The sequence below is a fragment of the Thalassophryne amazonica genome, chromosome 2 (assembly GCF_902500255.1).
Source record: "Thalassophryne amazonica chromosome 2, fThaAma1.1, whole genome shotgun sequence".
NCBI classification, from domain to species: domain Eukaryota; kingdom Metazoa; phylum Chordata; class Actinopteri; order Batrachoidiformes; family Batrachoididae; genus Thalassophryne; species Thalassophryne amazonica.
Window position 1 is genome coordinate 57529353 of NC_047104.1, and position 17508 is coordinate 57546860.

A 17508-nucleotide genomic window follows, 5' to 3' on the forward strand; every position below is an offset into this window, starting at 1 on the left:
CTCAAATTAAAACCCTTTGTGCTGTGTTAGTTCAACATCTTGAGAGCAAAGATGACCCATGTATTGTTTGATCTTTTACAGTCAGCGCATTCTTTGGTTTGGTCTTATCTCTCATTAATCCAGATATAGCATCACACATCCACATTACCTTTTTTCCTGCCAACCACAGTGAGCTCCACAGGCGCCGTCATCCAGGTTGTGGCACTGAACATGACAATGTCTGCAATTTGCTGGGTGCTGTCTGCCTGCCCCCGGCTCTGCCATTTGAAGTTTTGCCACCTGTGTCTCTGTGGTCTTTCTGCAGTTTAACAGTTGAAGCATTGGGTGGGGGTGGAGGTGACTGGTATGTGCCCAATCACCTTTTAACTTAATTTTGGAAACACCTGCGATTTGCAATAAACATCAATTAAAGCTATGACCCGATCTATCAGCACACGCCCTTCAGTGGCATCTCTTGCCCTTAAGCTCCATTAAAGGCTTTAATTTTCGGCCAGCGTGCTTTGGTGCAGGTATTATTTATGGCATGCGTGTGTGTGCCAGGTAACACAGATACCGTCAAGTGAGCAAAAAGAGACCGACAGAGAGAGGGAGAGAGAGAGTAAGTCTGTTCAAGGTTCATCCAGACCTCATAGATGCAGTAAGCAGAGCAGCCTACACTCTGTATCCTGCCTTCTGTTAATTTGTTGTTGACGACATGTGGCAGCGATATTATCCAAATTAACTGCATCCCCATCGGTATCAAAGCCTTAGCTGAGCACTAATGGCCACCTTGCCTATTAATCTGACAGTGAAAGCTGGTTTTGGAGAGATGAGAATAACAGGTGCAGGGATAGATGGAGTGAAATTTGGCTAATATAGATTAATACTGAGCTTTTGGATGTGCTGTAAAACCTGATAAGTTAGTTCAACTCAGTTATTTTGAAAAACCAACAGTGGTGTTAGACTTTGGAAACAAAAGCAAATGAAAATGAAAGTTTGATTTTATGCAATCTTTAAACCCATGTTCAGAGAGACAGAGAGAAGGAATAACTTTGCTTTGGCTACATTTATTTCTTTTTGGAGGGTTGTGTGGTTTTGTGACTGTTTATTGAATTTTAGAACATAACTGCTTTTCAACAATAGGTAAATACGTATTTATTTCCATGATTTAGTACATTTCTGTGCAAAAACACTCCTTCACAGACCTTAATGACTGCACAGTACGACCATCTCCTTTGCGTTTTTTGTTTCACTAAATACTTCTGTAATCTTTTCTGCCTAGTTGTGTGGAGGTATGACTATTATTTTGAGCTTTAGAGTTATAGTTTTACAAAACAACTAAAGGATTACTTCTCTGATTTAGTACGCTATGATCTCTCTCTATCTCTCGCACTGACAACCACAACTACTCCTATTCCATCATCACTGTAACATTCAACCAGTACATACCAGAGCTGTCTCTGAGATGTCGCATTGGCACAATTAGGCCATGGGCTAGCATGGTCCTGAATGCACCCCCCTCCTCCTACAGCCCTAAAAATTTGGTATCATTAAAAAGCTTAGCAAAGGACCCTGGACTCTGTACTCCCGGAGCACCCCCCACAGGGTGCCCCAAGGGACACGGTCAAACGCCTTCTCCAGATCCACAAAGCACATGTGGACTGGTTGGGCGAACTCCCATGAACCCTCGAGAACCCGATGGAGCGTGTAGAGCTGGTCCAGTGTGCCGCGACCAGGACGAAAACCACACTGCTCCTCCTGAATCTGAGGTTCGACTATCGGTCATATTCTCCTCTCCAGTACTCTGGAATAGACCTTACCGGGGAGGCTGAGGAGTGTGATCCCCCTGCAGTTGGAACACACCCTCCGGTCTCCCTTCTTAAACAGAGGGACCACCACCCCGGTCTGCCAATCCAGAGGCACTGTCCCTGACCACCACGCGATGTTGCAGAGGCGTGTCAGCCAAGACAGTCCTTTGCTAAAGGCTATCCGGTCCCTGTACGACCGCAGCAGGAGCTTGGTTCGCATTGCCGGTAGTAACTCAAACCTGTTTCTAGTGCACGTTGGCCTCCACCAGGGCTGCCCTTTGTCACCGGTTCTGTTCATTATCTTTATGGACAGAATTTCTAGGTGCAGCCAGGGTGTAGAGGGGGTCTGGTTTGGGAACCACAGACTCTCATCTCTACTGTTTGTGGACGATGTGGTTCTGTTGCCTTCATCAAATCAGGACCTTCAGCATGCACTGGGGAGGTTTGCAGCCAAGTGTGAAGTGTCCAGGATGAAAATCAGCACCTCCAAATCCGAGGCCATGGTTCTCAACCGGAAAAAGGTGCTTTGCCCTCTTCAGGTCGGTGGAGTGTCCTTGCCTCAAGTGGAGGAGTTTAAGTATCTCGGGGTCTTGTTCACGAGTGAGGGACGGATGGAGCGTGAGATTGACAGACGGATTGGTGCAGCATCTGCAGTGATGCGGTAGCTGTATCGGACCATCGTGGTGAAGAGAGAGCTGAGTAGGGGGGCAAAGCTCTCGATTTACCGATCGATCTACATTCTGATCCTCACCTATGGTCATGAGATTTGGCTCATGACCGAAAGAACGAGATCGCGAGTACAAGCAGCCGAGATGAGTTTCCTCCGCAGGGTGGCTGGACGCTCCCTGAGAGATAGGGTGAGGAGCTCAGTTACTTGAGAGGAGCTCGGAGTTAAGCCGCTGCTCCTCCATGTCGAAAGGAGCCAGTTGAGGTGGCTCGGGCATCTTTTCCAGATGCCCCCTGGACGCCTCGCTGGAGAGGTGTTCCGGGCACGTCCCATCGGGAGGAGGCCCCCGGGGAAGACCCAGGACATGCTGGAGGGACTACGTCTCTCAGCTGGCTTGGGAACGCCTTGGGGTTCCCCGGGAGGAGCTGGGGGAGGTGTGTATGGATCGGGAGGTCTGGGCGGCTTTGCTTGAGCTGCTGCGGAGTCGGGTCGAGCGGCTTTGCTTGACCCGACTCCGGATAAAGCGGAAGAAAATGGATGGATGGATGGATGGATGGATGGATGGATGGATGGATGGATGGATGGATGGATGGATGGATGGATGGATGGATGGATAGGAAGCTTAGGATGTCTAGATTACAAAAATAATTGCTAACAGTAAAAGTACTGGGTCTCACTATGACATATGACAACACTGGTTTACTACAGTGTCATTAACCACCCTATTACTGAATACAAAACTGTCAAAGAATGCCTGCAAGTAGCAGAAGAGGGCACACATGAAGTAGGTCAAGAGTATGTCATTACAACCTTCGACATGGGTGTTTGTGTGAGGGCACACCCTCTGATCTGAACAAGAAAGCTGTCCACATAATTCAAAATGCAGTCTATTCTATATTAAGACAGCTTTCATTTGGTGTCTTGTATGTCCCATTTGCTTAAAAGATGATGATTTGGTAACTCTTTATGTTGTGCAGATAAAAATATCAGATGTCATAATCAGACATTTACTTTAGGCGAGGGTAGGTCAATAAAAGTGTTTATATGTCATACTGAGTCCCAGTATTTTTACTGTTATCAGTTATTTTTGTAATCTAGACATCCCATGATTTCTTATCTTACCAAATTTATAGGGTTGTGGGGGGGGGGGGGGGGGTACACACGGGAGGTCTATATAGACATTTTCTAATTGCTGTTGTGCGTGAGAGCTCACTAGATTTGAAAGAGTTTGTCATCAGTATACATTCAATTAATTTTGTGAGTTACAAGATGATGGCAGTTATTGTTTTGGAATTACAAGCTGGAGGGTATGGACTCTTTCACTGGTCTAGCCATCTATTCACTTACTTCTTTTTAGAGGATACATGTATATGCTTTTCAAAAGCCTCCGAACAAAAATTAACTCAAATAATTCAGCTATCAAAACCTATTCTAAAACAACTTTTTAATAAGTGCTAACTTAAATGAATAGAAAAACATAAAACCCTAATGAGTTTAAATATCTTAAAGTGTAGAAGAGCAGGTTGCAGTATATGTACACCTGGGACACTTCATTTGCATTGTCCTGCGAAGAAACCTGTGTCAGGCTGGCATCCAGTCCAGGGGAAGTCACAGACTGTCATCTGCTTGACACTACAGAATCCATGGATAAGCACTGGGACCAATGGGCCTCTATAGGACGTTTCATACCTTTATTTTCTACACCCACTTCAGGGTCACGGGAGAGCTGGAGCCTGTCCAGCAGACATAGGGTGAAAGGTGGGCTACACCTTGGACAGGCCGCCAGTTTATCACAGGGCTGATACATACAGACAAACAAACTCATTCCCAATGCCACTCACACTGACTCTTCAAATTTCCAGTTCATATAACCTCCATGTCTGTGAAAGTGTGAGGAAGCCAGAGCTCCAGGAGGAAACCCATGCAAACATGGAAAGAAAAGACCACATCAGTAGTGAGGGATCAGTGCAGTAACCTTTTGGATTGTTAAAATCCTACCCTACCAGCTGATACAAGGCCACTGCTCACCTATTGAGTTTCATTTCTTATATTTCTGTTTTTTTATCCAAGGCCATCAAATATGGTCATCAGGAATTGTGAAGGCTTTGTGTCCTCCTGTCTGTCTGTGCTCACCATAAGTCCAGTCCTATTACTGCCAGGATCTTCAAATTCACAGGGAATATTCTTGGGACGCAGACCTTGGACATGTTCAAAGATGGCTAACCTTGACCTATTTTAAGACGTATTTTAAGAGGTTAAAATGTCACATATGTAATGAATCATGCAAATCTGCTTTTTAAATTTTTTTTTTATTTTTGAGGAGCGGTAGTAACAGCCAATCAGGGTGGAGTGGCACCATGATGTCACTGGCTGGTCTATTTATGGCACTCCAAAACTGCTTTGTATGTGTAAATATAACAAGTTTCTCATATCTTATGTAAAAGCTAGCAAGAAATAAACACTTGAAAACACTGTTTTTGTAACCTGATAACAACTCTGGAGTGATTTACAAGACATTTCACAGACATTAGTGTGGTGACGTCACTGGCTGGAATAGCTAGCTGCTAACTTTGTATCTTTTGTGTATAAATGTAACATCTTTCTCATGTATTCACCCTATTGATGTTTCAAATCCTGTAAAACCTCGGAGAGGTTGCTGCGCTGCGAGATCTCAGTAACATTGAGAACTGCATTGGTACGTTCTGATCGGGCTGCACTTTATCAGCTGCACATGGACAACACCATTAACATCGCAACATAAAACTATTTTTATATTGTGCCTAAAACTCTCATGAATATATTCTCTGGGTTTTTAGATGTTATTGCATTTGTTTTATGTAAACGTGAGAATCACAGGCTGTCTCTCTGTTATTTTCAATGGGAGCTGCTGTGAGCTACGCTCACTTCCTGATCATGTCGTTCTGTTGGAAAGTGAAGTTTGCTCTTTAACGTCTTGATTATTGTTCTTTACAACAATGTTTGTCCTCTTTGTTCCAGACTAATATATATAAGATGTCTGAAATTCGGTTTGCATTTATTTAATTCCACGCAGATTAAACATAGCAGACACGGATTATTTGTTATAATTGTTTTAGCAAGTTTTCAGGGTATCATGCATGCAGTGTCTTATTAATGTGATGAAAAGCATAAAAAATACATTTTTGTAGTATAATATTAATTTACAATTGTCATCATGTGGATTCTCTATATGTTGTTTGACTGCAGTGACTCTCTGGCATGCAAGGGATTATGGGATACGTCAATAGGGCGAATTATGTGAACGCTACTGACAAATAAACACTTCTGAAACTAAAAATGCTGTTCTTGTAACCTGATAACACCTCTGGAGTGATTTGCAAGACATCTCACAGATGTCAGCATGCATGCTAACTTCCGCCAACTCAAAACTAACTTCCACATTTGTCAAAACCTCATGTGTGCACACACGCACGGCCTCTTGCAGATGCCATTAAAAAGTAAATATTTTTTTTATAATTGTAATAATATAGTTTATTCTGCAACATCAATATAAACATACAGAGGTGAATGTATCAATGATACACGGATAACACAATAAAGTATAAATGCTTATTTCCATTGTGGTCCTTGTGAAATGATCATATCACAAAATAGAGGGGCTTAATTGAACATGTACACATTGTACATAAGACAATAGGATCTTAATAATGTAAATGACATTAAATGACAATAAATAATAAATGTATAATATGCGTATGTGCGCGTATGTGTATATATATATATATATATACAAACTCTAAAGAAGACAATGCTCATACGGCTGAGGGTATTTTAGCATTTCATTATATTTTCCTTTTCATAATGTCTCACAAAGCCTGACGTCTTCCTCTGATCAGTCATTAAATGTTATTAACTTCCTTTTCTGGTTTACTGAGGCAGACTCAGATATTATATATGTTGGAATTAAATGAGATAAAAAAATTAGCATGGATTACAAGCAACTATGCAAATAAGGTGTACGGTTTGGAGATGATGGTGCAGATGGTGGAGCTCATTACTGTTCAACTAGAAAGTTGATGGACCATCTCAAGTATTCCTGTATGTCAAATTGTCCTTGAGAAAAACACTAAAAAGAAAGCTGATCCATGTCACAAGTCAACCACATTAAAATGTGAATAGGGGAGCTTTAAGGACCAGAGCCAAAACAAACAAAAAAGAATATTAAGACTGGTATGTCATTAAGTATAATCAAACAGATTAAGTTTCACAAAGTACACTGAATTATTACAATTGACTTTATATATTTAAGTCCATACATCACTAATCAACTGTTTATTTTAATTAAAACATTTACTGATGCTTGAAGTATAGGGCTAATTTCTTGGTGTTTAATAAAACTTGAATTGGATGGACATCAGGTTTTAGAGTGTGGCTGTTGTTGCACACTGGATCCCTTTCAAGATTCATATCTTGGAGAGTCTGTCTGCAGCAGACTTTAAGTAGCTCAACTGGTTCACATGAAAAGGCAGAAGTATAATGTGGATACATACCGTACAATCAAAATTCTGATCTCTCTCACAAAAGAAGCTCCGAAGACAAATATTTGAATCTTCAGAATGTTATCTTTCTGTATTGATTGGGTCAGGATGCAATCTTGAGTGCAAGGCAAATATCTTAATTAAAATCAAAATCCAATAAGATGCAGACAAAATCATTTTGCATGATGAGTGTGCAACACAGAATTTCTTTTAGTTCATGGCCTCTGCTTATTAAATTTAAATTTTTGTGGTTTACATGCCAAAATGTGGTCACTGCTGCACAAAGTTACAGTGACTGTACCATTAATTCCACTCCCTCGCCACTTCAGTGTAATGGAAAATAAAGCTGCATCAAAAAGATGTGTAAATTACATCTGGCTTCCAGGACATTATCTGGTTGCCAGGAAGCATCTGTAAATATTTACTGCAGCACATCACTGAAGTGTGTGAAGACGCGGATACGTGCCAGAAAGAGTGTGCACTCGTGTGTGTCCAGCTGTGCAGTACTTAACAAACACCCAGCACTTGCAGATGCTTCATAATTCACTTCTTGGTAAAGTCTTTTTAAGTCCTTTTCTCCAAACCTGATGGAATCATTTCCAACTGGTAATTAACTCTGTTTGACAAGACCTACAGGTTTCTGGCCTCACATCATCAACCAAACAACTTCAACCTCAACTAACAGCATTTTAGAAGTTTGATAACTATTGCATGTCATTGAAAGCTTTCAAGCCAAGTCTGGGAGCATGAGCAGCTGAGGTGCTTTGCAGTATCCACGTTATCATGGGACCGCCCTGGGTCCTGGATGGCAAACACTCAAACAAAGACAAATAACACTCAAGACAAATAACTGATCCATTCCCGTCTCTCAAAGTAATCATCCATCTACCACAGCTAGGTGAAGTGAGGACATCCCATTGGCCTTCTTCAGTTGTTGGGGTCCTCAAGACTGAGACAACTGCTTGAAAGATCATGCACAGAAAAATGCCACATGGCCAAAATATTGTAGCTGATGCTCCTTCATGATACAAGTGATATTTCTCACCTCTTCTTACCACAACAAACTGCTTATTTGACACAAAGTCATTCCAGCAGTGTCCTCCAAAGAGACCTGGTACCAAATACAGCCAGTCCTCCTATTGGTCACTGGTTACTATCAAAGTCTCACAACAGTGGCCTTGTTGAAGCCAAGAGCATCGAGTGTGTCATCATCAAGAACCACCTTCGGTGGGTGGGTCACATCGATAGGATGGATGACAGCCAATTTCCCATGAAGATCTTCTATGACTGGCTGAGCAAAGGAAAACAGTCCAGAGGACTGCATGGTACAAGGACCTACTGAAGCACAACATCAAGAGCTGCTCCACTAACTGTAAGACCTGGGAAGAACAAACGAGGGACCAAGCCAAGTGGCAAGCAATGATCCACACAGTAGTAGAAGTCTTTGAAAAAATGCTGATGAACAACACAAAGGAGAAGAGAATAAAAAAGAAGGACAGTGAGCAAGACTCTGACCAGCAGAAGCTTCCAGCACCAACCATGCAATTGTCTTCCACGTCAACACTGGGCATGTTCAATCATCTACGGATGCACAATCCTGTCTAGGACTCAACCAAGAGACCATCTTCCTCGTCATCAAGGTATTGCCATAATGACAACCAAGACCTGAAAGACTTTCCTTCTTTTGCAAAGATATTGGCATTGCCAAAAACTTCTATCGAGCAACCTCAATAAAGCTTTGATGTAACACATCGATTTCAATGATAGCCTGTACTCAGTCATCACACATGTCTGTACTTGCTGAAAGTGTTGAACTTGTAGAAAGATTTATGTATCCCAGTAGTGATATTCATATCTTGGGTCCTTGGCCTTTGAGTACCATATGCCTTGAAACAGTTTGTGGAGTCATGAGGTCACGGAACAGAGGAATTTGTAATGCTGCGACCTTTACAGAAAAATGAAGACCAAAATCCTTAGGGTCGTGGAGTTACCCGTCTTAATATATATTTGTGAGCTGTGTTTGCTAACCAGTAATCTAGTGAGATGACAAGATGTCTTTGATCCAGCGTTTGCTCAGAGGATGCTTGGGTCCTGCTGGAATGACTTTGTGTCAAACAAACCATTTACTTAGGGAGACTTATACCCCTACTCCACAGACCACCGTTCCTTCCCATTTTATCCCAAATAGCAAATCAGGCTGCATTTTGAAGCATCACTGTAACTCCTTGATCCATCTTTTGTCAATCTTGAACAAACTTGGTATACATAGTAGTTACAGCCATGACCTGCACCAGTTTTAAAATCAGGATGAAATTGTGAACAGCTTGAAAATTTCATCCCGATTTGACAAATTGGCATCATTACGTGGTCACTTCTGGGTGTTTGTAGTCTTAACAGCTTCGATCATGGTCAAACATCTTTAAATTTGGTGGTCCTTGTGAGTACAGCTTTATACTTGTTTGATTGTGCTCCACCAGGGTAAAAATTTGAAGCAGAAGCAGCGCTTGTTGCAGTTCTGGCTGAGAACACAGCGAGGCACAGCTTTCATTTTTTAGCAGGTTGCCAGGTATGTACTTTAGAAGCCAGCCTGATAAGATGCATACATTTCATCTGTTAAAGGACATGTCACACCAAAATCATAACAATTTAGGTTTAGGCTGTTAGTGACCATCTGATGATACACCTGGATTACTTTGTGCACTTCCATGACCGATTTCAAATTGTACGACATTCGTAACACAAAGTGCCAAAAAAACTAAGTACTTGTTTTTTTCCTGAGTGTTTCTGACAGCGTTTACATAGCTTTGAGGAAAACATCACATCGCACGCTTGAATGGGATTCAGCTGCTCAGGTTAAGAATGGAGCCACAGATTAATTGCAAAGTTTACATGAGTGTGATGTCGTGTTATGATGACTCTTTTTGAAGTGATAACTGTTCATTTTGATGCAATAATGGTAAAAACGGCAGCTGTGAGAAGATTTAGTGTGTGTGCATGGCCATTAGTCATAAACGCAGCCTGTCAGAAAAACTTTCTGGTAGATGCTCGGCTTTATAAGTGTTATCATCAATATAACTGTGGAAAAATCTAAAAAAATACATCTGTGTGATCAGACAGCCTGAAAAACAGCAGACAGGTTCACATGCACATTAAAGCAGCGTGCTGCTGCACACACATCAAGATCTGACAGACTCTCTCAAAGTAAAATATAAATAAAGCCTACCATCTGATGAGAAGAAAATACAAAAGGAAAAAAAAATGAACAGAGCACTCACCCACTTGTAGAATGATTTTCAAAATTAAATATGTAAAGTCCACTCCACCCAATAGTCCCCAAGCATAGATCGTGTGCTTACTCTCTGAGTGAGAGGAATAATTAACAATAAAATAAGTCAGCGACCACTAATTATTACCACATGTCCATGGATAGACTCAGAATCATTAATTATTTGATGTTGTGTTGCTAAGTGGGACGTTAAATAATGTGTGATGTCCTTTAAGCTGTTTCATCCTGTTTTTGCATGTTTTCTGGATTGTGGGGGATTGTAACAGAATGGTGTTCTGTGGAATAGGGGTGTTAGATGAGGTGTGCTACATGCATTTTGAGAGACTGTTAGGTAGATATGTTGCCCATGTGGAGCTTCTCTGGGCATGATTCAGCACACTGGTGCCTCAGTTTGAGGACCCCAGCAATTTGAAAAAGCTAATGGGACACCCACACATCATTGATGGCTACTTTCAATTAATGGGGATGGACCAATTGTCTGGCAATTGTCCAGAACAAATTGTTATGCGGTATGGTGGATGCACAAAGCATGACACAAGTGTGGCAGCGCACTGCTGCTTGATCAAAAATAAATACATAAATAATTGTAAAACCACAAAATTCCTGAACATTTTCTGTGGTTTCCTGAAATATAACATAAAATTATTTTGTGTTTTAAGTTTCTACAATCATATTACTTTTGATTCATTATCTGCAATACCAACAAGTCCACAAGTTACAATTAGTTTTGTAACTTGATAATGGATTAATTTCTTTGATGAAGAAGTAAAGCACAATCTCACATTTGATTTTGATAGCATAGGAAAATTAGATTTCAAAAGTAATTTTCTACACATCAAAATAAATAAATAAATAAATGTACCTAAATGTTTAGCACAGTACTGCAGATCTTGCACAGTCCTCTCATGTTTTACGTAAGGTCGTGTCCTCTTTTAAACATTCCAACACAAACCTCATTCTGTGTAATTAATAAATTATATTTATATATTATATTATTAAGCAATATAAATACCTTGGACTCGTGTGAGTGCATAGGCAATGATGACAAAATATAGAAAACTAAAGACATTGGAGATGGATGATGTCTAAGTATGCCACAATATTATGGAGTACTTAATGCTGAAATATCAGAAAGCACTTAAGGAAGCAAAAGTAGCTCATAAATGTGACCTCATTTTGAAGATCTTAACTCTTGAGTGTTTCTCAATATTATTGAACCACTTGTTGACCTCTGTCTAAGTCACCATAATGAATCCTCCCTTGATAAGTGTTTCAAGTGTTTTAAATGTTTAATATTCTTAAACAAAAAACTAATTAGCCCCCAGGCCACAGCCAGTCTGACACCATTAATAAATTGGTTGTCTTGGACTCTTTTATGCATGCTGAAAATATGACAATATCTTTGTAACAGAGCTATTAAAATTTGAAGTAAAAAAAAAAAAGTACTTACTCCTGCAAAAACAACAAAAACAATGAACTACCTTAATCACTTCTTGAATGAACAGGAATGTTTAAATCATTGATTAATTTGTTTCTATTTTAATCTTCATCTTATTTATGTTACATAATTTTATAATATCACACAAATGGCATGCCAATATTGGACTTATCCTGATTTCACCCTGTTCAGCAGTTTGTTTTTGTGATTTTATAGTATTGTAAGCTTGACAGTAACTGAAAGCTTTATTCATACACAATATGACCAAAGCAGCCAGAGCTCATGTTACATCTTTCTATTGAGTCATACAAATTGTTTATGAAATTCAGAGGCAGATATTTAATGATCTCTCTCTCAAATGTTGAATGCAGTGCCTTTTTACAACAAACTAGGTTTTTATTTCAGGTGGTTTTTGGTATCTTAGTAGGATGGTGCAACACCTGACTTAGAAAACTACCAGTAAAAGTGATGATTTGTATTTACAGTAATTCTTATATTTACAAAAATGGTAAATGAATTCAGTGAATTTCAATTATGGTGTTCCATGTGAAGCAGAAAATGCTTTACAATGATGCTTCATATTCACTCATTCACGCACATCCATGTCAGTGTGCGGCCATCCAAGGTGCTCAACTGTACACTGGTACCAACTTGGGGACTAAGGACCTAGCCCAGTTGCCCTTAGTGATTTTCTGGTCTGACAGGGATTTGAACCAGTTTGTCCCATTACTTATGGGCTAAGAAAATGGCTGTGATTCCTAAATGATTAACCCTCAGAGCCCTAATGACAGTCTCCTGCATTCTGGCCAAATTTTCATAATATTTCAATGAACAGGTCATATCTTCACACTGTATTCTAGAGAAACATATGTCACACATTCAGAAAGCAGGGATTCTTTTGAACATTTTAACATGAAATACATGACAATATAGCAAAAGAAACTGCATTAAAAATGGAATATCTTAAGGTACAGAAGAAAATATCCTTAGGACTCGAACAGTTAATTTGATATTTTGTATAAATCGCCTTAAATTAAAGCTGTCAGTCTACACAATAAAAACATCTTGACTGTTTAAATTCTACTCCATCGTGGTGGAGTGCAGAGGCAACATTACAAAGTGTCACTGTCCAGATACTTGGCTGAGGTGATGTGACTGTGCTCAGTAATGTTCGGGGATCAAAAGTATCGTATGGACTAAGCTAATGGGTTCATTTTCACCACTTACAAACTACACTTACCTTTCTTTGAAATAAAATTGAATGAAATGTTGTAGCCTCTTTTTTCATCTCTTTTCTGACTAAACCAGTGTAAACTCTGGTCATAATTACTTTAGCTCACCACCTCATGTGAAACTAATCCTGTCCAAATAGGGCTAGATTCCCATGGTGGATGAAAGTTTTTCAGTCCTGCTTAGAAAAACTTTTCGACACTGTTTACAACATGCATTCTGTACAGCTGAAAAACTGCACAAGTAACAATGGATACACACCAACAGACAAATCTATACCTGCATGAAGTCACAGTACACACATAGCTGTATTTACTGTTTTTTGCTTTTTTTTCTCCCATTATTCTCCAGCTCCATGAATAAGATCATATTGACACGTACTGTACTGAGGACACACGTTGCAGGAATCATATCTTCATAATCCTGTGAATGGAAATGCTTTGCGTGTTTCTCTGTGTATGTGTGCTGAGTAGGTAGTTGGAATACTGAATGAACAAACAAATACACCTTCAACCCTGCCATAGACTGTACTCTGCCTCTCAGCCAGTGACTGCTGGGATAGACTCCAGCTCCCCTGTGGCCCTTAATTGGAATAAGTGGGTATAGAAAATGAATGAATACACATACAGAGCAGTCAGCTGTGCACTGTACAGTAGTGGATGCTGATGTTAAGAATTTTTGGTATTCACATTTGGTGTCCACAAAAAACTGTGGTATATGGCTTTGTACTGTTTAACAGTAGCCGTAGGTGTCTCTTAAAGCACTTCCTCTGAGTTTGACCTTTCAAGGTCACATAAGGACAGAATCAATGTAACCAATATACATAAATGGGGTATATGACTTATTATGATTTAAAATAACCACAGCTCTGGTTTTAACCAATTCCTCTGAAGCTGACCTATCACGGTTGCCCAAGGTACAGTGAGGCAAATAAGTATTTGATCCACTGTCGATTTTGCAAGTTTTTCCACCAACAAATAAATGGAGAGGCCTGTAATTTTTATTGTAGTTACACTTCAACTGTGAGAGACAGAATCTAAAAAAAAAAAAAATCAGAAAATTACATTGTATGGGATTGTAAAGACTTAATTTGCATTTTATTGCATGAAATAAGTATTTGATCACCTACAACCAGCAAGAATTCTGGCTAATAGGATCTGTAGTTTCAAGTGTTGTTGTGGTGGTTGTTTTTATGTCACTGTTTTAACTAGTAACTGGTAGAAATAAGTGCATTTTTAAAAGTTAAAAGAATTCTGGTTCTCACAGACCTGTTAGTTTTTTCTTTAAGAAGCCCTCCTATTCTGTACTCTTTACCTGTATTAACTGCACCTGTTTGAACTTGTTACTTGTATAAAAGACACCTGTCCACAGACTCAATCAATCACACACTAACCTATCCACCATGGCAAAGACCAAAGAGCTGTCTAACGACACCCGAGACAAAATTGTAGACCTGCACAAGGCTGGGATGGGCTACAGGGCAATAGGCAAGCAGCTTGGTGAGAAGGCATCAACTGTTGGCGCAGTTATTAGAAGATGGAATAAACACAAGATGACTGTCAATCTTCCTCAGTCTGGGATTCCATTCAAGATCTCACATCGTGGGGTAAGGGGGATTCTGAGAAAGCCCAGAACTACACGGGAGGATCTGGTCAATGACCTGAAGAGAGCTGGGACCACAGTAGCAAAGATTACATTAGTAACACACTATGCCATTATGGTTAAAATCCTGCAGGGCAGCAAGGTCCCCATGCTCAAGCCAGCACATGCCCAGGCCCGTTTGAAGTTCACCAGTGACCATCTGGATGATCCTGAGGAGACATGGGAAATGGTCATGTGGTCAGATGAGACCAAATTAGAACATTTTGGTATCAACTCCACTCGCCGTGTTTGAAGGATTAGAACAACCCCAAGAACACCATCCCAACCATGAAGCATGGGGGTGGAAACATCATTTTTGGGTGTGCTTTTCTGCAAATGGGACAGGACGACTGTGCCATATTGAAGGGAGGATGGATGGCGTCATGCATCACGAGATTTTGGCAAACAACCTCCTTCCCTCCATAAGAGCATTCAAGATGGGTCATGGCTGGGTCTTCTAGCATGACAATGACCCAAAACACACAGCCAGGGCAACTAAGGAGTGGCTCTGTAAGATGCATTTCAAGGTCCTGGAGTGGCCTGGCCAGTCTCCAGACCTGAACTCAGTAGAAAAATCTTTGGAGGGACCTGAAACTCGAAACCTGAAGCATTTGGAGAAGCTCTGTATGGAGGAGTGGACCAAAGTCCCTGCTGCAGTGTGTGAACTTCAACTACAGGAAATGTCTGACCTCTGTAATTGCAAACAATGGTTTCTGTACCAAATATTAAGGTCTGTTTTTCTATCGTATTAAATACTTATTTCATGCAATAAAATCCAAAGTAATTATTTACAAGTCATACAATGTGATTTTCTAATTTTTTTATTTATTTATTTTTTTAGATTCTGTCGCTCATAGTTGAAGTGTACCTACAATAAAAATTACAGACTTCTCCATTCTTTGTAGGTGGGAAAACCTGCAAAATCAACTGTGGAACAAATACTTATTTGCCTCACAGTATATTATACAAATAATGAATGTTTATGAGTTCAATGGTAAAAATATTTCATGAGGTAAAAGCTGGAACATACCATTCAACGAGGCTAAGCCGAGTTGAATGGTTTGTTCCAGCTTTCACCGAATTAAATATTGTTCCATTGAAAGAATGTAAAAACATTCATTATTTGTCTTATATACGAGGTCTGTCCAAAAAGTAACAGACCTTTTTGTTTTTTTCAAAAACTATATGGATTTGAATCATGTCCGCTTGCATCAGCCAAGCTTGAACCTTCGTGCGCATGCGTGAGTTTTTTCACGCCTGTCGGTTGCGTCATTCGCCTGTGGGCAGGCTTTGAGTGAGCACTGGTCCAGCCCCCTCGTCAGATTTTCATTGTCAGGGAAATGGCTGAGCGACTGCCGCTTTGCTCCATGAAAATTTTTTTCAGAAACTGTAGCAGACAGCCAGGTGGAAACCATTTGCAAAATTCAGATGGCTTTCGGTGAAGATTCTATCGGCGTCACACAGATTAAGGACCATTACAACCGGATTAAAGCCGGCCCACACCGGAGGAGGGCACGCCGTGCTCCGAGCGGCCATCGACAGGCTGAAACGACCAGATCATTTCCAAAGTGAAGGCTGTGTTGATCCGGCACGTCGTGTGACTACCAGAGAAATCGCAGAAAATGTGGACATCAGCACTTTTGCGGCACATTCCACTGTTAAAGGAGATTTTGTAATGAAAGACGTGCGGAGGAATTCGTGCGTCGGGACAGAGCTGCTCATGGCGCACAACAAACACCTCCGTGTTGGAAGTCTCACAGGACATGTTGTGACATGCCCAGCTGTTACACAATTTCTCGGATATTCACTCGATTGAAAAGCCACCGAATGCCGTCTGAATCTTCCGAATGGTTTCCAACACGGAGGTGTTTGTTGTGAGAGAGTGCAATGGTACCAAACGTATGGAACCAAATTTGCACTCTAAATGGAACCAAGCTGCACTCTAAATGCAATGCAACACAAATGGGACAAATTAATCCATGTCATGTGCAGTGTTGGGGAAAGTAACTTTGGAAAGTTACTTCATTAGTTAGTCTATACAGTTGTATTTTACAGTTACTTCTTACATTTACTTCATTAGCAGCTGCGGACACCTTGTAGCCAGCTGCTGAATGTAATTAATAAAGTTACTCATAATCTAATTTGGTTATTTTTAAGATTTAGTACTCAGAAAAGTAACTATTAGTTACTTTGCTGATTAGTTACTTTTCTGATTGCTCAATTTTACGAGTAACCAAGTTAGATTACTCGTTACCTTATTAGTTACATTACTCATTAGTTGCAAGTTTTCTGTAGATTCTAATAAAGTAATTGCATAAAGCTGCTAATGAAGTAACTGCATAAAGCACCTGTATAAAGCAACTAAAAAAGTAACTAAAAAAGTAACTTGTCAAAGTTACTTTCCACAACACTGGTCATGTGACATACAAAGCACCAATCGAATGACAAGGATCCACTCAGCCGTTATATAAATGTCAAATGAATCATAGAAAATTGATATTAAAGGAATATTAACCGAGCAAGCGAAGTTAATAATTTGTTTATTATATGACTATTATAAATATTAACATGCAAACGTATGGTATCAGCCGAATATGAAAGATGCTGATGGGTTTGGGCTCATAGTCGGACCTGTTTGCTTCACCTCAGTAAAGAACTTGCTAACAGATGGTCCAGTCGTTAGCTGCTAAGCTTTCAATCTGTCTGTTTTTGTTCTTGTTTGACGTTTTTGTAATTGTGTTTTTAGCTTTCTGGTTTGTAATGAATGTGACACGCTTTCCGGGCTGATTGTCATAGTAACCGATCTGATATTTTCCCATATCAGACCGAAAATCAGCCAATCTGAGTGCACGTACTGTCGCAGCCATATAATAACAGTGTTTATTCCTAACCATGATTGAATAAACGTCCCGAATTAACTATTCCAAATATCCCCAATATAT

At 40.2% G+C, this 17508-nt stretch overlaps 1 protein-coding gene across 1 annotated transcript in view; it reads right to left on the bottom strand.

Annotated features, from left to right (window-relative positions):
• si:dkey-205h23.2 (CUGBP Elav-like family member 4) overlaps positions 1-17508 on the bottom strand; it is a 540050-nt gene that overhangs the window by 123610 nt on the left and 398932 nt on the right. The window lies entirely within an intron of this gene.